The sequence below is a fragment of the Hippopotamus amphibius genome, chromosome 8 (assembly GCF_030028045.1).
Source record: "Hippopotamus amphibius kiboko isolate mHipAmp2 chromosome 8, mHipAmp2.hap2, whole genome shotgun sequence".
NCBI classification, from domain to species: Eukaryota; Metazoa; Chordata; class Mammalia; order Artiodactyla; family Hippopotamidae; genus Hippopotamus; species Hippopotamus amphibius.
Genome location: NC_080193.1, coordinates 65,398,219 through 65,424,305, shown reverse-complemented (window position 1 = coordinate 65,424,305; position 26,087 = coordinate 65,398,219). Strand labels below are relative to the sequence as shown.

Below are 26,087 nucleotides of genomic sequence, written 5' to 3'. Positions count from 1 at the left end.
TAAAGGGATGACATCCCAAGATTTTGGAGCACTTCAGAATAGCTGTTTAAAATAAGTGAGGGAAAAAATATAGAAATTAAACAAAAAAAATTCATACATGGTATGGATAATTTTAAAATAAGTAGAAAGTAATTCTAACTTCCCAAACTATTTAGAATTTGTAGTTATATGATATGTGTGTCCAAGATAGAGGCAAAAAGCCCTGTTTTCAAACATGGGTACTTAATTTTTATTTTTTAAATTTTTTGTATTTAGGGATATAATGTAGTCCTCTACTATATGGTACTCCAGGTAGGGATAAAAGCAGCTTATTGTAATTTCTGACATGCAATAGTGCTCAGGAAAAAAAAAAAAAAAGGAAGAGAGAAACAGCTTTGCTTATATAAACTGCTCTATTAAAGAATACTTTTTATTTTTTCATCAAAACGTAAAATGATTCTACTTGTTTCTACATATTTAATAATAGAAAACTCATAGCACAAATATTTCATTGCTTGCCTCCAAAAAATTGTTGACATCCTTTGTGGCCATCTGTCAAGGTGGTCATTCCTTTGTGTTTGATGGAATTAGAGGAGTATCATGGTTCTACAGATTGATGAAGGAAAATATTCTGTGCTCTTGGCTTCTGGTATATATTTCCTTGGTCCTGTTAAAAAGGAAATAAGGGTAAATTTTGAACAGACAGCCATTTATGCTATATTTCATTAGATTCATATTTAAGGACATTTTGATATTCTTAATGAGGTCTGATTAAGAATCTCAGCATTTTAGTCTTACACACAGGACTTGCTAAATTTATAACTTCTGGTAAGAAAGAGCTATATAAATCAGATGATTCAATCCCTGTATCTTACAGGATAGGAAACTAAAATCCAGGCAGGTTAAACGACTCAACCACTGTTACAATCAACTGGTGGCAAAGCCAGCAAGAGAAACTAGTTTTATCACTCCAAGTTCAAGGCTCTTTCCCCCAGTTATCTCCCAGCAGGTAGAAAAGAAGACTTTTTGTAAGAGGGAGGGAGATTGGGCATAGCATTATCATGACTAAGCTAGTTTCTAAGCCCTAATGCTTAGAGAAAAATCTAGGAAGAAAGAACATGATAGTTAAGTTATATTTAGGTTATTAATTCAAAGCGCAGCACTTGCTCATGAACATCTAAGATGCTATTTTATTAAAATATGATTATTTTATTAAAAATGACCAACCACCATTAAATTTCTGAATTTCAACCAGTTATGACCATTTATTTTTTCTAATCTGTGGTACTGCAGCAATCTATTATCCATATTGCAAAAGAGGGATATTTTTATTATCAAGAGCAATATTTTTAAAAGGAAAATTGGATTTTAGACACTCTCTTGATCAAAACCTCTCACAGAAATCCCAGAACATCCATGATAAAATCCAAAGACCTTATCTTGCTTTAGATGATTGGGCCTTGGCTACCTCTGAGAGCCTATCCTATCCCTCTTCCCCTTGCTGGGCATTCTACAGCCTAGTGGTCTTCTTGTTCTTCCTTAAATATGCTAAGCACACTTTTGGTTAAGGTCTTTGACCTTGGTTCTTCCTCAGACTGGAACACTTCTCCACACAGCTGCGTGTCTGTTCCCGATGACTGAAACACTCTTCTCCCTGAGAGCTCCACTGCGTGTTTCAAGAATCTGCTCAAATGTCACCTCCCAGAGAGGTCTTTTACTACTAGCAAACAACTTTCCTACCTTCCAGCACTCGTCCCTCTCCCTATTGACCCTCATTTTCTATACCTATACGTGCTTCATTTCCAGTCACAGTATTTACAATTTCTAGATATCATACAACCCAACATAATCCCTAGGGGGTCAGATGTGTTTTGGGATTAAGTATTATTAGAGTTTTTAAAGGTAATATGGTAAATGGACTATAATTATGCAGCCTCTCCCCCTAGTCTGAGAGGTTTGGGACAGCACTCAAATAAAATATGCTAATATTTCTACAGCAAAACATACATCCATTCTAAGTGGTTTGTAAAAAGACAATAAATAGCTCATATCAGTTTTACCACTAAACAAGTTAAGATTAGGTCAGGTTTTACCACTATATGAACTGCAAAAAATTTCAGTCTTAGAGCTCTTGGATTTTGGAATTGCAGATAAAGGATTGTGGAATATACTACATATTAATTTGTTTATTGCCTGTCTCCTCTATGTAATGTATGCTCACAAGACCAGTTTTTTTTTTTTTGCTGTATGCCAAAGTGCCTAAAATATAAGTACTCAATAAATATTAGTTAAGTAGATAAGTGAAGGCTTCTGTAAGGATTAGTTTTTTTTTTTAACATTATAAGTAAACCCTATCTTGTAATAATATTCTTATCATTTGAAGGAACAGTTGAAAAAATTATTTTAAAAGCTTCTTAAAATTATTTCTTCTTGTATGGCTCACTAAAGAAAAAATATGATAAACAGCACTTAGATAAAACTACAGGAAACAACATCTGGGCTGTGTACTATAGTGGGAAGAGTTGTCAACTAGAACTCTAGAGACCTAGGTACTTCCTTGCATTCCCATTTTCTATTTAATTACTTACCTATTTATCATTTATCTATCCATCTTCCATCCATCTATCTCCTTCTCTTTGATTTAGATACCTCACCATTCTTGGCCCAACTCATTATCTCTAAAATGAGAGGGCAGAACTCAATCTTTAGTAGTTCTATGATTTTACTAAGAGTCAAGTAATTGAGGCAATAACCCAGAAGTTGGCTGGCCCGACTGAAAGACATATAGTCTTGTTCAAAAATCTACAATTGAAAAATTAGAGACAAGTTTTTAATTAAGTTTTAGCATGCATGTTTAACTCAAATGTATCACAGATACATAATATTGAACTTCTGTGTGAGTTGAGTATGCCTAATAATAACAATTATTTATTGAGCATTTACTGTGTGCCAAGTACTATTTTAGCTCTGTATGTACAGTATTAAACTTACAACAAGTCTATTAGCTAGATACTAATATTAAATATTAAATCTCTGTGGTATACTGGATTATTCCTCTCTTTCCCTACCACACATCCATGGGTGGTGCACATGTATCTCTCTGCTCTTTGAGTTTGGGCTTGGACACATGCCTTGTTTGACCAAATAGGATAATAGCAGACAACACACAAGCAGAGCCTTGAAATATGTATGCTTTAGCAAGTGGGCTTCTTCCTCGCTCTCTTGCTTTTTACTCTGAGAAAAAAATGTTTCAGGTAGCCATAGGTTCAAGGAAGATGAGAGACATGTGGCACAGACCAAGGCCCATCCTCTACTTGGAACCAAGTCTAGTTGAGCCCAACCTGGATCAGACCTCCTTCTGCTTACCCACAGACTTCTGAACAAGAACTAAATGCTTACTATGGCATGCCAGTGAGATTTCTGTGGTGGTTTGTACTGCAGCAAAAGCTCACTGATAAGCTTCCTTTTTATAGACGGCAAAAATGAGGGTCAGAGATTGAGTAATTTGTTTAAACTTTCAGAGCTAATAAAGTGGTAGAGTTGGATATGAAGCCATGCAAGTTTAGCTCAGGGGCCTACACTCTAAGCCTCTATGATATATTGCCACTACATTATACTGGCTGTATTATAAGATATTAAGCCATTCATTAATATGGCATATGGCAGTGGGTGATCTGGCAAATATTAAAACTCATAATTGTAAATGTAGTCTATCTAAGGGTCAGTGGACAAAGATGTAGCTTCGAGTGTAATGTATCATCTTGAGACACTGATAAATATAAAATAAATATACCATTTTCTGGAGTCGAACTAATAAGACTATATATCTCTTGAGGTAGCTTCCCAGCTCACCCTGATAACAGTGGCCCTCAGTGCCGATAGCTCTACCGCATGATTCTACCCTCTGACTTTGGCTGATAAATTCAGGCATGCATCTGTGATCCAAGCTGAATCAACCAGGTTTCTTTTTAGAAGACTGAAATTTGGACATGTGAGTGGGAGTCCCCATCAATGGCTCTACTCTAGAGAAAGCTGAAATCCCCAGAGCTACCCTTGTTCCTTTTCTTCCAACATGTGGATTTCATGACACACTATTATCTTCCCAGGCAAATGGGAAAAACCTTGCCATTAGCTTTTTTTTTTTTCAAGAACTTTTATTGACATACAATAAACTGCATATATTTAAAGTGTACAATTTGATTTTTTCTTATTAGTAATGTATATATGGCAATCCCAATCTCCCAATTCATCCCCCGCCCCCCCACTTTCCCCACTTGGTGTCTATGTTTGTTCTCCACATCTGTGTCTCTATTTCTGCCCTGCAAACTGGTTGATTTGTATCATTTTTCTATATTCCGCATATATGTGTGAATATACGATATTTGTTTTTCTTTCTGACTCACTTCACTCTGTAATGACAGTCTCTAGGTCCATGTCTCTACAAATGTCCCAATTTCATTCCTTTTTACAGTAATATTCCATAGTATATATGTACCACATCTTCTTTATCCATTCGTCTGTTGATGGACATTTAGGTTGCTTCCATGTCCTAGCTATTGTAAACAGTGCTGCAAGAAACATTGGAGGGTAGTGTCTTTTTGATTTATGGTGTTTCTCTGGGTATATGTCCAGTAGTGGGACTGCTGGGTCATATGATAACTCTATTTTGAGTTTTTCAAGGAACCTCTATACTGTTCTCCATGGTGGCTGTATCAGTTTACATTCCCACCAACAGGGGAAGAGCGTTCCCTTTTCTCCACACCCTCTCCAGCATTTACTGTTTGTAGATTTTCTGATGATGCCCATTCTAACCAGTGTGAGGTAATACCTCATTGTAGTTCTGATTTGCATGTCTGTTAGTGATGTTGGGCAGCTTTTCATGTGCCTCTTGGCTATCTGTATGTCTTTCTTGGAGAAATGCCTATTTAGGTCTTCTGCCCATTTGCGGATTGGGTTGTTTGTTTTTTTGATATTGAGCTGCATGAACTATTTATATATTTTGGAGATTAATCCTTTGCCCGTTGATGCATTTGCAAACACTTTCTCCCTTTCTGAGGGCTGTCTTTTCGTCTTGCTTACAGTTTCCTCTGCTCTGCACAAGCTTTTAAGTTTCATTGAGTCCCATTTATTTTTGTTTTTGTTTCCATTACTCTAGGAGGTGGGTCAAAAAGGATCTTGCTGTGATTTATGTCAAAGAGTGTTCTTCCTATGTTTTCCTCGAGGGGTTTTATAGTGTCTGGCCTTACATTTAGGTCTTCAATCCATTTTGAATTTATTTTTGTGTATGGTGTTAGGAAGTGTTCTAATTTCATTCTTTTACATGTAGCTGTCCAGTTTTCCCAGCATCACTTATTGAAGAGGCTGCCTTTTCTCCATTGTATATCCTTGCCTCCTTTGTCATAGATTAGTTGACCATAGTTTATCTCTGGGCTTTGTATCCTGTTCCACTGATCTGTATTTCTGTTTTTGTGCCTGTACCATATTGTCTTGATTACTGTAGCTTTGTAGTATAGTCTGAAGTCAGAGAGTCTGATTCCACCAACTCCGTCTTTCCTTCTCAAGATTGCTTTGGCTATTTGTGTCTCCATACAAATTTTAGGATTTCTTTGTTCTAGTTCTGCAAAAAATGCTATTGGTAATTTGACAGGGATTGCAATGAATCTGTAGATTGCTTTGGGTAGTATAGTCATTTTCACAGTGTTGATTCTTCCAATCCAAGAACACGGTATATCTCTCGATCTGTTTGTGTCGTCTTTGATTTCTTTCATTAGTGTCTTATAGTTTTCTGAGTACAGGTCTTTTACCTCCTTAGTTAGATTTATTCCTAAGTATTTTATTCTTTTTGTTGCAATGGTGAATGGGATTGTTTCCTTAATTTCTCTTTCTGATCTTTCATTGTTAGTGTATAGAAATGGAAGAGATTTCTGTGTGTTAATTTTGTATCCTGCAACTTTACCAAATTCATTGATTAGTTCAAGTAGCTTTCTGGTGGAATCTTTAGGGTTTTCTATGTATAGTGTCATGTTATCTGCAAACAGTGACAGTTTTACTTCTTTTCCAATTTGGGTTCCTTTTATTTCTTTTTCTTCTCTGATTGCTGTGGCAAGGACTTCCAAGACTATGTTGAATAGTAGTGGAGATAATGGACATCCTTGTCTTGTTCCTGATCTTAGAGGGAATGCTTTCAGTTTTTCACCACTGAGAATGATGTTTGCTGTGGGTTTGTCATATATGGACTTTACTGTGTTGAGGTAGGTTCCCTCTCTCTATGCCCACCTTCTGGAGAGTTTTTATCATAAATGGGTGTTGAATTTTGTCAAAACCTTTTTCTGCATCTATTGAGATGATCATGTGATTTTTATCCTTCAGTTTGTTAATATGGTATATCATATTGATTGATTTGCATATATTGAAAAATCCTTGCATTCCAGGGATAAACCCACTTGATCATAGTGTATGATCCTTTTAATGTGTTGTTGGATTCTGTTTGCTGGTATTTTGTTGAGGATTTTTGAATCTAAATTAATCAGTGATGTTGGTCTGTAATTTTCTTTTTTTGTAGTATCTTTGTCTGGTTTTGGTAACAGGATGATGGTTTGCCATAAGCTTTTTAAACAAGCTTGCCAAACTCTGTTTTTCTTGTTGCAACCAAAATAAATTTAAGCAAAATAGGCTTAAAAAAATTCATTGTTCTTTTTGGTATAATTTAAAAGTGCAGAGGAAGGATTTCTTAAAAAGACCAAGTAAAGTTTGCATTTGTTTTTTGATCCTGTCAAAGTATTTTTGCAATTTAGAATTATGGATTGTGTGTCCCCTGATACTAGGTGAAAATCCTTCCATATTTTAAAAACCAGGGTTCATGGACCCTAAAAGATCTGTGGATAGAACTACATGTTAGTAAAGCTGCAAAAAAGTAGATTTCCTTTGTAATCCTACGTATTTTATGTATTTAAACACATTTTGTTCATAAGCAGCTTTTTATATTCCTTTTAATAATGAAAGGCAAGTAAACATATGGGATTATTTTTGTCACTGATTTACTCAGAAACTATTTATGAGACCGAAATATATTCTAGACCTTGTTTTAGGTACTGGAGATACAATGGGGATGAGATGAAGTCTCTTCCTTCATAAAGGAATAAGAAAGAAGAAGAAAATAATTTAAAAATTTCTTAGTACTATTAGTAATGAACTTGGTATATCTATATACCATAAGGAGATGAGAGTAGCTTAAAAGTGTGAGAGTATGGAGATAAAATGCCTGTGGAAAGTTTATGAGCAATCTTTAGTCTATACCTAATCTTCAAGAGGACTATATGAGCATACCCAGGGAACCCTGCAAGAAATCCTATTTAAGAGTAAACAATAAAGTATTCAATAGAACCACCACCACAATGGCAATGTTTTTTTACACTTTTTACTTTACCAGTGATTTCATATCCACTACTACAATATAACCTCAATACTTCTTTCAGATGAGCAGGAGAGAAAAATGGAACCTCAGAGGCTTGAGAAACTTGACCACTTTGAGTAGCGGTAGAAGCAACTACAGCCTGGTTTCTAAGTTTCCCAGCTTTTCTTTCCATTATACCACAGTACATAATCTTAACAAAAGACAATTAGTTTCACAGCAGGCAGTGTTGAAATTTCCTTTTATTTACTTCTGTGAGCTACTTGTGAAATGGGACAAAGAAGCAACATTATTGGGGTCACACAGAAGCTGCTGGTAACAAATTGAACATCTTTTGTCACTGGGCGTAAGCTCAACTCACTTTGGGATGGAATAATAGAATTGGTAGTGGAGGAGTTTCAGAATGTATTACTACAGCAGATCTTCCCCAACCAATAGATTTAACCATCTAGAGTATGGGTTGCCAAACTTCAGCCAGTGAACAAATCCGGTTTGCCACCTGTTTTTGTATGGCCCCCCAGCCAAGAATGGTATTTATGTTTTAAATGGTTCAAAAAGCATCACCTGAAAATTATATGAAATTCAAATTTCAGTGTCCATAAATAAAGCTGAAACACAGCCATGCTCATTTCTTCATGTATCACCTGTGACTGCTTTCACGCCTCAATAGCAGTTGAGGACCTGCCAGTCAGCCAAGCCTAAAATATTTACTATCTGGCCTTTAACAGAAAAAGTTTGCTGATCCCTGATCTAGAAGGTGACAGAGTTTTACAAGGAGTTCATAATGTTAAAAGTGGTAATAACATCTGTTTAAATTTTTAAGAAATTAATAACTGCATAGTTATTTAATGGAATGAGTTGAGAGCACCCAAGGCATGTGAGTCAATGACTATTCTAGGGGCCTGAGAAGCATGCTTGTATCTCAGCCGCTCAGGCAGCTCATTACTTGGATGACACTATGGTGTTTGTGATTATTATAGAGGTTTAACTTTTGTTTAACTATCAGTCCTACATTTTCAAATTTATTGTCACACAGATTGCTGGTTAAAGACAGCAAGCACAAAGAAACTTTTGGTGACATATAATTAATTAGGAGCATAAGAATCCTCTGAAGCCTGCAAATCTGCCTTAAGATGACTGTCATCAAGTCTATAAGTTGCATTTATCTAATCAAAAGGAACCCCTAGATGACTCAAATATTCTAAAAGTCAGTATTAAAAAGAATATGGTGATGATCACATTCAAAATTTTGAGTAAAATTTTCTTATTTAGAAATTAAAATCAGCTGATTTTGAAAACAGATTTATAGGCTTCATAGGAGTTTTATGCAACAGTTTCCTAAATATTTATGCTTTTGCAGCTTATCATATATAGAAATGTTATTTCTCTGAATGTTCATTATAGACGTCCAATTCTTCTTGACTTGCAATCTTACTTCATAAAGTTTTGGGTTGTGATCCAATTTTTAATAATATAGGTTTCCAAGCATTTTTGTAACTGAAAAACAATGACATTCTTCTTGAAAATTTTAACACTTATCTATTAAAAACATGTTGAGAAACACTGTACCAAAGAATAGGAAAAATAACTGATAATATTTATTCACTCTACATATTCATTCATTATTCCTCCAGCAAACAGATGAGTAGAAACTCTTTGCCAGTCTTGTAGAAAAAAGCCAAGCGATAAATGATAGTTTTTGTTTTCAAGGAGCTTACAGGCCAGTAGCTAGAAAACTGACAAGTAAACAGATTGTTAAAGTTCAGTCTGTTAACTTCTTTAATAGATGTAAAGTAAGCTGCTCACAGATGTAAAGAAGCTGCTACTTTATAATCTAGAAAAAATGAACTCAGTTCACGGTGGTAAAAACAGAAGGGAGACTCTCTTCTCAGAAAGGATGCACTTTAGTTACAGATATAAGGAAGGCAGGGTCTAGTGAATGTTTACCTAGAAAAAAGGATAAATTAAATATTCTCAACAGATGACCAAATTCTCCTTTTCCCTTAATTTCCAGATAGTATACACAATACCTTCATCCAAAACTTTTGGGAGTCAGATGTGTTTCAGAATTAAGAAATTTTTAGTTTTGAAAGGTAAGTTTAAATCCATTACAACTGTTAAAAAACATACCAAAATTTAAAAAAACAAACAAGTTTTTAATGCCTAAAACGTACATCAAAGACTGCTCTGTACCAAATGATAATATTAGGCTTCTTGTCACTGATAATTACTGATTCAAAAAGAATAAACTATCATGAATTGATAGATACATACAATGTAGCATCATCCATACAATGGAATATTATTTATATTCATAAAAAGGAATGAAATTCTGACATACTACAACATGGATGAAACTTGAAAACATTATGCTACGTGAAAGGAGCAAGACAGAAAAAGCAGTATAATGTATGATTCTATGACTATAAAATGTCCAGAATAGGCAAATCCATAGAGATGAAAAGAAGATTAATGATTGCCAGGGGTTTGGAGTAGAGGGGAATGAAGAGTGACTGCTAAAGAGTAGTACAGGGTTTCTTTTCAGTGTGATGAAAATGTTCTGGAGTAAGTGGTAACTGATGCACAACGCTGTGAATACACCAAAAAGCACTGAATTGTACAATTTAAAATTGCAAAATTTATAGCAAATACATATTTTAATAAAGCTATCATGAAAAACATTTTTATGAAAAAGAATGAACTCATTTTATCACAGAATTTTAAATCTCAAAAGTATTAGAAATAAACTGCTAAGATGAACTATACTAGGGAACTATTTCTGTTTGTGACTGTGAATAGCCACACTGATCTTGTAAGATCAAGCTAAAAGAAAGTAGTAATAAGCTCTTCAGAAACTGCACATTTAAAAATTTAAGAACACACAAAAATCTAAACATGGAACACATATAATTCGTATGGATAAGTAAAGAAACATAGGAAAAGAATCAAATAATAGACCAAAGCTGGTTTAGTCCTTACTTCAAAGACATAACAAAAATAAAAAATTCCAATCAGATGCTAAAAATAGAGTTAATCTGGCATTTTTTCCCTCTAAATTCAAAGCCCAAATTCTTTTTATTCGAAAATAAGTTAGGAAATATTTGCAAACCAATCTAAAACCACTACAATAGGGTCACTGTGAGCAATGGTTTTTGGAAACTGGAATACATTTTAAATTGAAGATTCAACCAGAAGAATGAAAGAATAAAGAAATTAGAATCTGTCTGAACTTGAACAACGTGAAGTTTTAACATGTGAAAGGTGAATTATAGAGGAAAAAAGAAACAAGAAAAGAAAGGGACAGCAAAGTCCACCAAAACCTATTTGTTCATCTACTTGGGTCCCATACTGATGTTCTAGTCAGGCTTAAGTTGAAGATATTACTAACTAAAATACATAAATTGGCTTGATGATTTGGGTGTTAAGATCAATTGAATGACTGCTTCCACTGGCAGATCACAACCAGTCAGCAATAGGTAAAGAGAGAAATTTACTCCAGTGGATTGGGAAAGTCCACTGAAGTTACAACTGCATAATCTTTATATATATATATGTATATAGGTATACTAAAAATTTATAAGAATCAAAAAGCTTTATATGTATGTAGGAAGAAACACTTTCTTTAATATTCATAGAAAATAAATTGAAACAGGATAAAATTCTTACTAAATTACCAATATTTAGTTATATATTTTTTATAATTTGTTTTATTCATTAATTTCTGTTTTATTCATATTGAAAATATAAGTAAAATAAGTAAATTTCAGTTTATAAATATAACATAATGTGATTACTAGATTCTAGTAAATGACCATGAGATAAATTCAAGCAGCTCCCAATATTTATTTTAATATATGGTAACAACAACACTATTAAATATTCTTTTTTTGTTTTGTTTTGGTCTTTTAAGATCAAAATATAAGTTTATTACTAAAAAGTTTAATAATATAAAGTATAAAATATAATTCGATCTAGGTAATTTAGCAAAATGTGAGCTTCCCAGTAATTTTATAGAACCTGCTATCTCTTGAATAGTTTGTATAAATTAAGGTATGCTTGAAGTATTAGGAAAAAAGAATTCAGAATTACTTCATAAGTAGTACACTCTTAACACTGGAGATAGAAAAGGATGATACATACATGTGACGATAACATAGCAATAGCAACTGATTTGCATAAAAATCAGTCTGTGAGGATAACACAGCAATAGCAACTGATTTGCACGAAAATCAGTCTATAGGTCCTATTTAGGATGAAGAAATTGGTTAATGCTTACAGCTGGAATTAACTGGCTTTAAGCCTTTTCTTTTTGGAATGAAAATGATGTTAAAATAGCATGTAAAGAGGGACTTCCCTGGCAGTCCATTTAAGATTTCGCCTTCCAATGCAGGGGGTGTGGGTTTGATCCCTGGTAGGGGAGCTAAGATCTCACATGCCTCGCGGCCAAAAAACCAAAACATAAAACAGAAGCAATATAGTAACAAATTCAATAAAGACTTTAAAAATGATCTACAGCAAAAAATTCTTAAAAAAAAACCACATCACATAAAGATACTATGATCAAATAGTATTTATTAAGCTTATTAAATAAAATCTACTTTAGAATTTTAGATGAAACTGAAAAACAATGAAAAAGTAATGCTAATGGCCTTCCTTCAATAGGTAGTAGTTTTTGTTTATTTTTATATATACACAATCATGTACAGCAAGTTGAGCTATATGGACTACTTTGTTGACATAATCAGTTTCTGAAGATAATAAAAAAAAATATGTATTCGTGACACTTCCAAACCCTTTCTATGAGGTCAGCATCACCTTGATACCAAAACCAGAAAAAGACAACACAAAAAAAGAAAAATAACACGCCAATATCACTGATGAATGAAGAAAAATTCTCAACAAAATATAACCAAATTGAATTCAACGATGCATTAAAAGAATCATACGTTGAGATCAAGTGAGATTTATTCCAGGGACACAAGGATGGTTCAATATCAGCAAGTCAGTCAATGTGATACACCACATTAACAAATTGAATAATAAAAATTATATGATCATCTCAATAGATGCAGAAAAAGCTTCTGACAGAATTCAACATAAATTTATGACTTAGAGGGTTGGGATAGGGAAGGTGGGAAGGAGTCACAGGAGGGAGGAGTTACGGGGATATATGTATAAATACAGCTGATTCACTATGTTGTATAGCAAAAACTGGCACAATAGTGTAAAGCAATTATATTCCAATAAAGAGCTGAAAAAAAATGTCAACAATGTGGGTATAGAGGGAACATACTGCAACATAATAAAGGATATATATGACAAATCTATAGCCAGTATCATACTTCATGGTGAAAGCTGAAAGCTGTTCCTGTAAGATCAAGAATAAGACAAGGATGCCACATTTGCTAGTTTATTCAACATAGTTTTGGAAGTCCTAGCCACAGCAATCAGACCACAAAAAGAAATATAAGAAACCCAAATTAGAAAGGAAGAAAATGTGACTGTTTGAGGATGACATGATACTTTAGAGAGAAAACCCTCCACCAAAAAACAATTAGAACTAATAAATAAATTTAGTAAAGCTGCAGGATACAAAATTAATATACAGAAATCTGTTGCATTTCTATACAGTAACAATGAACTATCAGAAAGAGAAATTAAGAAAACAATACTATTTATAATTGCACTAAAAAGAATAAAATCCTATAAATAAATCTAAGAAGGTAAAAGACCTATACTTGGAAAACTATAAGACATGGGTAAAAGATGACACAAACAGATGGAAAGATACATCATGCACATGAATTGGAAGAATTAATATTGTTAAAACAACCATACTACCCAAGGTTCATTGAATCATACAGTTTTGATGCAATCCCTATAAAAATGCCTATGGCATTTTCCACAGAACTAGAACAAATAATTCTAAAACTTGTATGGAAACATATAAGACCCTGAATAGCCAAAACAATCTTGAAAAAGAAGAACAAAACTGGAAGTGTCAAGCTCCCTGACTTCAAGCTACACTACAAAATTACAGTAATAAAACAGTATGGTGCTGGCACAAAAACAGACACATAGATCAATGGAACAGAATACAGAGCCTAGAAATGAATCCACCCTTATACAGTCAATTAATCTATGACAAAGGAGGCAAAAACATACAATGGGGAAAAGACAGCCTCTTCAATAAATGGTGTTGGGAAAACTGGACAGCTATATGCATAAAAATCAAACTGGATTACTTTGTCACACCATATACAAAAGTAAGCTCAAAATGGATTAAAGACTTACATACAAGAGCTGAAACCATAAAAACTCTCGAAGAAAACATAGGCAGTATGTTCCCTGACATCTGTCTTAGCAATATTTTTTTTGGACATGTCTCCTCAGGCAAAGGAAACAAAAGTAAAAATAAACAAATGGGACTATATCAAACTAAAAAGCTTTTGCATAGCAATGGAAATTATCAACAAAATGGAAAAGCTGCATTTTGAATGGGAGAGAACATTTGCAAGCAATATATATGATAAGGGGTTAATGTCAAAAATATACAAAGAAATCACACAACTCAATATCAAAAACAACAACAACAAAAAACCAAAAACCAAAAATCTATTAAAAGATTGGGAGAATCTGAATAGACATTTTCCCAAAGAAGACATACAGGTGGCCAACAGGCACATAAAAAGATGCTCAACATCTTTACTCATGAGTGAAATGCGAATCAAAACCACAATGAGATATCACCTCATACCTGTCAAAAGGGCTATTATCAAAAGGACAATAAATAGTGTTAGAATGTGGAGCAAAAGGAACTCTTGTGCACTGTTGGTGGGAATTATATTAGTGTAGTCAGTATAGAATACAGTATAGAAGTATCTCAAAAAATTAGAACTACCATATCATCCAGCAATTCCACTTCTGGATATTTTACCAAAGAAAACAAAAACACTAATTCAAAAAGACATATGCACCTACATATTTACATTACTCACAATAGCAAAGATATGGAAGCAGCCTAAGTGACTCTGAGATATGTATATATCTCACACACACATACACACAATGGAATATTACTCATCCATAGAAGAAGGATGAAATCTTGCCATTTCCCACAACATGGATCAACCCATAGGGTATTATGTTAAATGAAATAAATTAGACAGAGAAAGAAATACCATATGATTTCACTGATCTGTGGAATCTAAAAAACAAAACAAGTGAACAAACATAACAAAACAAAACAGAGTCATAGATACAGAAAACAAACAGGTGGTTGCCAGAGGGGAGGAGGGTGGGAGGATGAGTGAAACAGGTGAGGGAAATTTCCAGTTACAAAATAAATGAGCCATGGGAATAAAATATAAAGCATATAGTCAATAATAATGCAATATATTTGTATGGTGACAGATAGTAACTAGATTTACTGTGATCATTTTGTAATGAATAGAAATATGGAATCACTATGTTGTCACCAGGAACTAACTAGTGCTGTAGGTCAATTATACTTCAAAAAACAAACAACCAAATAGACTCATAGAAAGAGAGAACAGATTTGTGGTTATCAGAGGAAGGGGGAGGGAGAGAGGAAACTGGATGAAAGTAGTCAAATGTATAAACTTCCAGTTATAAAATAAACAAATATTAGGGATGTAATATACAACATGATTAATATGATTAACACTGCTGTATGCTATATATGAAAGTTGTTAGGAAAGTGAATCCTAAGAGTTCTTTCTCATCACAAGTGAAAAACACTTCTCTTTTTATTTTATATCTATATGAGATGATGGATGTTCACTAAACTTATTGTGGTAATCATTTCATGATGTACTTAAGTCAAATCATTTAAGTTAAAGTATATAGTTAAAGCTGTAAACTTTAAACTTATATAGTGCTATATGTTAATTATATCTCAATAAACCTGAAAGAAAAAACCTTCTGTATTCATGGAGAAATCAAATGAAGAAGTGACATTATACCAATATTAATGAAAAAGAGAAGTAATAATAGGGCTAAAAAATCACATTTGGATTTGGATATTTTCAATATTAAATACAATAATAAATCCTCTGCAGGAACATTACTGGAGACAATTAAAATTTAATTTGCTTCAAATAAATTATTTTACTATAACTTGTAGAACAGAGGCACCTGGTGACACTATTTCTATTAACTTTATATTTCATGAAAGTATGTGCTTTGTTATTAAAAGTTTTGCTGTAAAGTTTCTAAGAAAAATAATTAAAGAGAAAAGTTGGGGAATGACGAGTCCATATAAGTGACAGACAATCTATAAAAATAACAAATAGTCAAGTGATACTTATAGGCAACTTAAAAAAAATTAACTGACAGCTAAAAATGTAACACACGAATTAGGTATATAGCAAGACCACAAAATTGTTTCTAGTCACACATTTTACCTAGAAGAAATGAAGTCTTATAATTTAAGCCTATTAAAGAAGTTATCTGGGTGAAGCAAAAACATAGTACAGTGTCTTTATTTCATGTCTTTACAATTATATGACATGCAAGCTATGTAAAATCCATTAATTAACTAATGTGGAATAAAGCAATGAAAATTCTACTAATTCCACATTGTAGAATTAAAGTATAATTAAAGTATAACTGCATAATATAAAGTAAAAATAAACAGACGTACAATTAGCAAGAAGCCCCAAACAAATTATACACTATATGTAGTTTCATCTAATATCACCCTTCCTTCTGGTTTGCTCTTCATTGCCTTTCTTGTTCTCTAACCCCCCTCATATTTTAAAACTTTGCCCAAGACCCAAATTTATACAGGTCATCCTACCCTCTCTAGCCCATAGTATGCTCCCCTTCCTCTGGACACTTGGTTGAGAGTACTACCCACTTAAAAATCATGCGATAGAGCAAAAAGTAAACTGATTTTTTCCCATAGCACAGAGATAATACATCATATGTTTATTTCTAAGGTCATTTTTTAAAATTTATTAAAGTAGTTCATAATATTGGTAAAATTCAAAGAGCACTGAAGGTTGTAAAGTGAAAAATAAAAGCCCCATCTCTCTTCACCATAGATGAACACCATTATAATGTCCTTCATATCTCATTCTATAGATTTTATACACATTTTAGAAACTCTTGTGGACAAACATATTTAGGAATCTGGAGTTTTTGAGATTTAGAATGGTAATTTGATGCATTTTCTGAATTTTACCTCTAACACTAGCCAATGGTGTCTAGCCATCAAAGACATTCATGTTATCTGTAGTGAATAGTCACCCTTTGATATAAACATAGAACACAAATAATTTCACATATTAACAAGTAGCTTTTACTTTTGTCCTCGCAGGACACTTTTTTTTTTGCCTCCAGCTTTGAGATATGATTGGTATATTTCTGTACAATGTGATGATTTGATACACATAGTGCAAAATGATTACCTCAATAAGGTTAGTTAACCCATCCATCACTTCATCTAATTACACTATTTTTGTGTGAGTGTGTTTGTGGTGAGAACATTTAAGATCTACTCTCTTTGCAACTTTCAAGTATATAATATAGTACTGTTAACTATAGGCACCATGCTAAATATTAGACCCCAAGAACTCATTCCTCTTATAACTGGGAGTTTGTACACTTTGACCAAGATCTCATTTCTCCCACTTCCCAGCCCTTGGCAATCACCCCTTCTAATCTGTTTCTGAGTTTTTTGTTGTTGTTGTTGTTTTAAGATTCTACATATATGTGAGATCGTGCAGCATTTGTCTTTCTCTGTGTGACTTAACTTCACTAAGCATAATGCCCTCAAGGTCCATCCACGTTGTCACAAATGGCAGCATTTCCTTCTTTTTTACGGCTGAATAATATTCATATATACATACATATATAGTCATGTGTGACTATATATGTAATATTTATACCACATTTTCACATATTTATCCCATTTTCATCATCCATTCACTCATTGATGGACACAGGTTGTTTCCATGTTGTGGCTATTGTGAATAATGTTGCAATAAGCACAGCAGTGCAGGTATCACTTTGAGATAATGATTTCGTTTCCTTCCAAAATATTCCCAGAAGTGGTATATATATATGCAGATATGGGGCCATGTTGTAGATATATTTTCAATTTTTTCCATAATGTTTTCTATAAAGGATGTACCAATTTACATTCCCCCTTAGGGTTCCCTTTTCTCCACATCCTTGCCAACACATTACTTTATTTATTTATTTATTTATTTTAAAATTTATTTTTAATAGCCATTCTTACAGGTGTGAGGTGATATTTCATTGTGGTTTTGATTTGCATTTCCCTGATGATCAGTGATGTTGAACTCCTTTTCAGGTATGTGTCGGCCACCTTATGTCTTTTTTTGAAAAATGTCTATTCAGGTCCTATGCCCATTTTTTAATCAGATTGTTCATTTTTTGGCTATTGAGTTGTATGAGTTCCTCATATATTTTGAATATTAACCTGTTATCTGGTATGTGGTCATAAATAGCTTTTAAATTCTTGATGAACTTAAGTGGGCCCTTAAGCTTCCCAGGTCAGTCAGGTTTTACCACCAAAATGTACTGAGGGAAAAAGAATCTTTTGTATTTCAAAGCCTTTTTTCCTTTTAGAATTGCAATTATAGATCTGTACTAACTCTACCCATGGAAAAATGATATATTGCCATATACCTAAATGATAAATTGTATCCTTTCATTCATTCATATGATTCACTATAAATGAAACACAATCTTGTTCTTAGTCTCAGTGTTCAATGACTGAAATCTAAGAGCAGGACATATTTGACTCTTCCTAATAAATACAGGTAGTAACTTAGTACCCACTAGTAAAGGTTCTCATTGCCAAGTTATTTCTGGATTTGTGTATATTTCCTAGAAGCAGCTCATAAAAACAATTCAGAAAAGAGAACTCAGATAATGGGTCAAGTGAAGATGCTCTATCACATGTCATGTGCTATATTCATTCAATGTCCAACTACTGTTTCCAAAATCATGCCTTACATTGCTTCTAGATGTATCCCACCCATAATGCTTCTTTGTTATTGATTGTGAGTTATTAATTATTAAAAATTTTTATATATGTTTGATTCAGCCTTTGATATTTGCCTTTCTTTTTCAACTATTTTTTTTTCCTTTTTACGTTCTCTTACCAGCTGTTTTCACTACATGTTCAATCTGGCTGATAATCTTTTGAACTCTTTATATTTTGTAAGCATTTGTTTCACAGTTTCATAAAGTTTTTACACACTAAAATTTTTAAGCATTTTCAGTTAACAAATGATCAGAAATGCATAAACCTGTATAAGTAATTTTATATATACTATATTAAGCTCAAAATAAGTACCAAGTTCATTTTTAAAACTGCACAATATAAGCTTGATTTTAAAAAGATTAGGTAAGCACTCTGACATGCATTCCTGCCTTTAAAATGGTCACTACCCACCTGTCATCTCATTTTCTGAAAATTTTATTTTTATTAATTTATTTTTGTTGGTTATCCCTCTTAAACATAGCAGTGTGTACTTGTCAATCCCAAACTTACAGTCCATCCCTCCCCCCCACCTCAATTTTTAAATTGAGACCTATCTTATATTTGCCACCTGCTAATATAATAAGAAGCATGGTTTACTAAGGACCGTTTGATGCTCGTACATTTATGTCTAGAGCGAGCATATAAAAACCATGTTCAGAGTCCTCTCTCTCGCACTCCAGTCTAGTCTGTTAGAAATCCCACTGACTTAATTTCAAATTACATACAAACTCCAATGACTTCTCACCACTTCCACTGCTATTCCTCTAGTCTAAGGCATCAATATTTCAAATTACCTCCCAGGTTTTACCCTTGTTCTGCATCAGCTTATTTGTAATAATTATCATTGGTAAAATCAGAGTCAGCTTTTCAAAATTTGTCAGATCATGTTACTCCTCTGCTAAGACAGAGTCCAACAGATATCATCTTTTTGGCCCCATATCCTACCACTATTCCTCTTGCTCTGCTCAAGACACACTGGCCTCTAATCCTTTTATTGAAAACATCTGACATGTTCCTCTCCCAATGAGTCTACACTGGTTGTTCTCCTTACCTGGGAACATTCTTTCCTCAGATATCCACATGACTAATTCCCTTGTTTCTTTTAAGTGTTTGCTTAAATCTGCTCTTTCTTGATAAGACTTACCCTGCTAATCCTATTTAACATTGCAACACCTCCTCCTAATTTCACTGACACTGCCAATACAACTTACCCTGTTTTATATGTTTTCTTTTTTCCACAGCACATATTATCTTCCGAGGTACATACAACATTTTGTGCTTATTATGATTATTTTAAACGTCTGTCTCCCACCACTTGAATTTAAGCTCCATAAGGGTGCAGATCTTTGTCTGTTTTGTTCACTGATCCCAAGCACCTAAAACAGTGCCTGGCACAAAGTAGGCTCTCAATAAATACTTGAGGAAAAAAATGAACAAAAGTTTATTCATTTAATATTTAAGATACATACTTATTTTAAGTTTTTAAAATCTTAAAATATTTTACAGTAAAATTTACCTCTCATTCCTGTTCTCCATTTATCTAACTCCTACTCTCTGCCCATGAGATAATGTCACCCCTGTTATTTCCTTGTGTACCCCTGCAGTGATTTTTCTGCATAAGTAAGCATATATAAACGAACATTCTCGACCCCATTATCTTTGAACCACAAAGGTAGCATCCTATAAATACTGTTCTGCATTTGTTACACTGTAATTTTAATTGTAATTTGAAAAAATGAATAGACTGTGAAGATTTTTCTTTATTAGAAATAAGTTTCCTGGTTTGATTTTTAACAGTTGCATAATATTTCATCTGGATAGCCCATAGTTAAATCTGCCCCATATAGACGCACACATTAGGTTTCGCCAACATTTGCTATTAAATATTGCTAAGAATAACTTTGTACCTATCTCATAAAGCAATATATCTGTGGATAAACTCCAAGAAGCAATTAACTAGATCAATGGGAAATGTGCTTTTCTAATTTTGACAGATATTGCCAATTACCCTCCATATGACTTGTGTCAATTTATATTCCACCAGGAACATAACAGAATGCCTCCATTCTCACCATAACTATTATATCCAATTTTGAGAATTTTGGAAATTCCAATAGGTGACAAGGAGTATTTCATGGTGGTTTTTCTTTTATTAATAGTGAAGTTGAAATTTTCATACGCTTAAGAGGTATTTGTATTTCTTTTTCTGTAAATAGCTTGTTCATATACTTTGTCATTTTTCTGACTGCAACATTAGTCTTTTAACTTATCATGCTGTATTTTTTAGGTATATTTAAAAAAATGTAGCCACTTTTGTGTTGGGAAAGCTGGACAGGTATATGTAAATCAATGAAGTTACTTACAATACTCCCTCACAACATAAACAAAAATAAATTCAAAATGGCTTAAAGACTTAAAGACATGACACCATAAAACTCCTAGAAGAGAACACAGACAAAACATTCTCTGACAGAAATAATAACAGTGTTTTCTTAGACCAATCTCCCAAGGAAAAAGAAACAAAAGCAAAAATAAACAAATGGAACCATAATTGAACTCACAAGCTTTTGCACAGCAAAGGAAACCATAAACAACAAAAAGACAACCTATAGACTGGGAGAAAATATTCGCAAACAATGGGACCGACAAAGGCTTAATTTCCAACATATACAAACAGCTCACACAACTCAATATTAAAAAACAAACAACCCAATCAAAAAATAGGCAAAAGACCTAAAGACACATTTCTCCGAAGAAGATATACAGATGGCCAACAGGCACACGAAACGATACTCAAAATTGATAATTATTAGAGAAATGCAAATCAAAACTACAAAGAAGTATCGCTTCATACTGTTCAGGATGGCCATCATCAAAAAGCCTACAGCTAATAAATGTGGGAGAGGGTGTGGATAAAAAGGAAACTTCCTATACTGTTGGTGGGAATGTAAATTGGTACAGCCACTGTAGTGAACAGTATGTAGGTTCCTTAAGAAACTAAAAACAGAGTTACCATATGGTCTAGCAATCCCACTCCTGGGCATAGATCTGGAAAAGAAAACTCTACTTCGAAAAGACACATGTACTCCGATGTTCATAGCAGCACTATTTACAATAGCCAAGATATGGAAGCAACCCAAGTGTTAATCCACAGAGGAATGGATAAAGAAGATGTGGTACATATATACAGTGGAATATTACTCAGCCATAAAAAGAATGAAATAATGCCACTTGCAGTAACATGGATGGACCCAGAGATTGTCATACTGAGTGAATGAAGTCAGACAGAGAAAGACAAGTATCATATGATATCACTTATATGTGGAGTCTAAAAAAATGATACAAATGAACTTATTTATAAAATAGAAACAGACTCACAGACATAGAAAACAAACTTATGGTTACCAAAGGGGAAAGGAGGGGAAGGATAAATTAGGCATTTGGGAATAACAAATACACACTACTATATATAAAATAGATAAACAATAAGGACCTACTGTATAGCACAGGGAACTATATTCAATATCTTGTAAAAACCTATAATGGAAAAGAATCTGAAAAAGAATATATATACACACACACACACATATATATATCTGAATCACTTTGCTATATACCTGAAACAAACACAACATTGTAAATCAACTATACTACAATAAAAAATTTTTTTTTAAATCTAGCCACTTTAATAAGAATTGTAAATTCTTATTAAAGAATTTTTTTCAACGTTTGTAGTTTGTCTTTTGATTTTTGCTTGTGTGTGTGTTGAAAAATGCAGTCAAATTTATTAATCATGTCATTTTATGGCTTCTAGATCTTGTTTTGAAGAGTTTTTCTACTCTAAAGTCATAATAAGGAAAAAAAAAACCACTCCTGTGTTTTCTGAGTATCTCTGTGGCTTCATATTTTACATTTAAAAATTTGGTCCATTTATAATATATCTTGGTGTGTGGTGTGAGGTATGGATTTAACTTTTCTTTCTAGATGGCTAACCAACTGTCCCAACATGTATTAAACAATAGATCTTTGCCCACTGATATGATGCCACCTTTATTATTTTCAATATTCCTTCATTTATTAAGTCTATTGCTGAAGTTTATAATCCTGTTCATTCTGTCATTTCATACACCAGTATAAACTTTTCCAACTAGGTTTCTGTGAGAGAATTAAATTCTACAAAAATATGTGACTAAAATTTTCTTAACTATCCCAAGCATAGTACTTTCCTGACTCTTCCAAGGATGGTACATAGCTAGTGCCATTCTAGATGCATAGGAAGTTAATTCACTACATTGGCTAAATAATGGCCATCCAAAGATACCATATTCTAACCCCTGTAAGCTGTAAATGTTACTGTATAAGGAAGAAGGGTCTTTCCATATGTGATTAAATCAAGGATTTTGAAACGAGGACATTGTCCTGGATTATACAGGTGAGCAAGAGAAAAGCAGACACATACAGAAACAGAGGAGGCAATGTGGCCATGGAGCCCAAGAAAGAAGTGGTGATGTGGCAATAAGCCAAGGAATGCTGACAGCCACCAGAAGCTCAAAGAGGTGAGGAAAGGATCCCTCTCTTCCCCCACACCCCCGAGGCTTTAGAGGGAGAATAGACAATTTTGATTGTGGCCCAGTGACACTGCTTTCAGACTTCTGGCATCTGGAACTGTGAGAGAATAAAAATCTGTTGTATTAAACCATCAAGTTTGTGGTAATTATTATAATCCTATGCTCTGCACATGAAGCTTTTAATTTCATCTTTTTAAATTTCTTTTAAAAGTTCTAGTATTTTTTTCTCTTGGCTTTTTCCTCTCATCACAATGTCAAATGATAGTCACAACACTGGGCATCTCTGCAACGTTCCTGACTTGTACAAATGCCTTCAATGTTTCCTCATTCTTCCCTCACCTCCATGCCTGGTTGATCTGTTCTGGACTGAGAGAATTAATAAACTTTCCAAGTCTAGCGTGTTTTTGACTATTTTCCCTTGTACCTGCATTGTTTTTGCTTTATAAGTGTTGGCGTCATATTATTTGGTTTGCAGATATTCATAACTGCTACATCTTCATTGTGAATTGCACTTTTTGCATTAAAAATGACTGTTCATCTCATTTGATGCATATGTGGACTGATTCATCTGGTCTGACATTAAGTATTTGCTTGTCTTTTCTGGCTTAATTTTAATCTTTATCTTTCTTTAGTTTTCAACATTTTAAAAGCAATTTCTTGTGTTTCTTGCATATACCAGAAAATAGCATTTTGCTCTGTGATTCAGTTGGAAATCCACTTTCTAAAAAACCAACACAAACTAAAAGCCCATTTACATTAATTTTTCTCTTGGCTGATTTCCTTCAGTAAAATGTTAAATGATGATTGTGACTGTGGGCATCTGATAAATAGAACTGCTTTTCATTCTTTTTATTTTAACTTACATTAGGGATTTTTTTTTTTTAAAGAAAGTATGTTATCATTAGTTATCATGTATCGCTCCATGTGTAGCTTCTCTGTATCTTTGTTCCAATAGTTATGTTTTTATAATTATAATTCTATGTAACTTTGTATTTATAAATTAACTTACTTAATTTATACAACTTGGTCTTTTAATTCTCTATTCAAAATCTATTAGTTCACTTCTGTAAGCAATTAAGATATTAGCATATTTCCTGTTACTCTGTCCTGCTCTTTCCTTCATCATATTTCAGTTAATATTTTTTAGTATTTTTCTCTGTACTGTTAAACTTTGCTTACACTTTTATTATTTGCAGCTTTAATGAACATTCTTTGAATTTCAAGTATTAAAGAGGTGGAAATCAACAAACTTACAATTACAAAACCCCACAGGAAAAGGGTAGAAAATAGGTCAAGGTAGTACATCATTTCTATTTTTAGAGAATAGAATATAGTGTTTACATTTTGTTCTCATCTTTATTTTACAGTTAAATCCTTTCAATGCTCACTGTGCGACCTTCTGTGGTAATTTAAGTTATTTCCATCTGAATGGCAGTAGTTCATCTTCTAGGAATTTTTTTCAAAACAATATTGTTTGAGTTCAAAACTGTCTGTAATCTTTACACCTCAAGACATTTTACATTTAAAATACAAAATACTTTTTTATATGACCATGTAGATGTTACTCCACTGTCAGCTGGCCTTAATGTTGACGTGGATAAATCATAGACAAGACCACATATTTTTGCCCTTTTCCCTTTAATCAGTGACTACCATTCTTTCTTCATGTTTAAAGTTCGAATGTTCATGAAACTATGTCTCAGTGTTGACAGTCCTAGGTTAATTTCCCCTGTCGCATGATGTGTCTTTTCCATATGTGCCTTCTATTTTATAAAGTATATTAAATTTTATCTTTAAATATTTGTTCTCTTTTTTCTTTAGTATTTATCTCAATTTATCTATCAATACTTATACATATAACACAAAATTTTCTCTATAATTATTTTATTCTTTCTTTGGTTTCTTTTATTCATTCTTCTCATTTTAATCTTTTATTTTCCTTAAAAGTACTTTCTATAATGTCTAGCCTCTCTTCTGTTCTTTCCAATTTCATCTTTGAAGTAAGTGTTTCTTAAGTTTGTTTGGCCAGCTCATAATTCACCTTCTGTCATTTTACAACATGTTTCCCAGAGTTCTTGCTTTCTGGATCAGTTCTGCTTCTAGAGTTGATTGCTTTATTTCTTTTCTCTCTTCTCCCTCTGTCTTTCTATCCATCCCTCCCTGTTTCTCTTTTGTTTTCTTTCTTTATGGAGAAACTCACTTAATATATTTTCAGTAATATTAGGAGGATTCAGTTGTAATCACCAGACTCTAAAATAGGCAGAAGCAGCTGAGACCTGATAGGAGCCACATTAGAGTAAGTGAAGAGAAGTAGTTTTGGAGAAAGGTAGTGGTAAAGGACAGTGTGGATCTCAGAAAATGATTGCAAAAAATATGCCCTGAAGGTACATAACACACCCTAAGTTGTGACAGGCCTTGTTTATAATCACAGGTATGGGAACAAAGGTGAGTTGAGTTGTCAGCAGAATCTGGAAGACTCAGATTTAGAGAAGTAAAGAAGGTAGGGGCTACACAAAGAATACACAAACAAGCCAATTTTACAGGAAATATTTTGTGTCTGTGGCAGCAGAGAAGACTACTCCTTGAAAAGCAAATTTGGAACAATACTACAGACCCTCCGCACCAACACACACACACACACACACACACACACACACACACACACACACACATGCGTACATGCCAGGTAAAACCATTACATTTGGTTACGAGTAATAAAAAAAAGGACTAGAACGGCACTGATAACAAGGATGCTCTAAGCAGATGAAAAGAACAGCAAAACATAGTGATAGGCATCAACTGAACACCAACAAAATGTTACTACAATGCAAGGAAGAGGTTGGAAAATTTAATATTTTCATTTTTATTAGCCATTTGCATTTTTTCTTTGATAAACTACATGTTCAAGTCTTTTATAAAAATGGGTTTCTTTCCTATATTAAATTGTTGACATGCTTTATACACTGAGAAAATCAGCATCTTCCTTGTAGCTGCCAACTATAATTCTTAGGTTTTCAAGTGCCTTTTAATTTAATTTATAGATTTTTCTATTTAAGATTTTTTTTAGTAAAAATTACAAATCTATTAT

At 33.4% G+C, this 26,087-nt stretch overlaps 1 long non-coding RNA gene across 3 annotated transcripts in view; it reads right to left on the bottom strand.

The window, feature by feature from the left end:
• Positions 1-367: 367 nt before the first annotated feature.
• LOC130858112 (uncharacterized) overlaps positions 368-26,087 on the bottom strand; it is a 176,972-nt gene continuing 151,252 nt past the window's right edge. For 2 of the 3 annotated variants that reach the window (XR_009054997.1, XR_009054998.1), the window contains one exon: positions 368-646. This is a non-coding gene — a long non-coding RNA (uncharacterized LOC130858112). Of the gene's footprint in view, positions 647-9,041; positions 9,338-26,087 lie in introns of those variants that run through there. The other variant, XR_009054999.1, reaches the window with a different exon arrangement.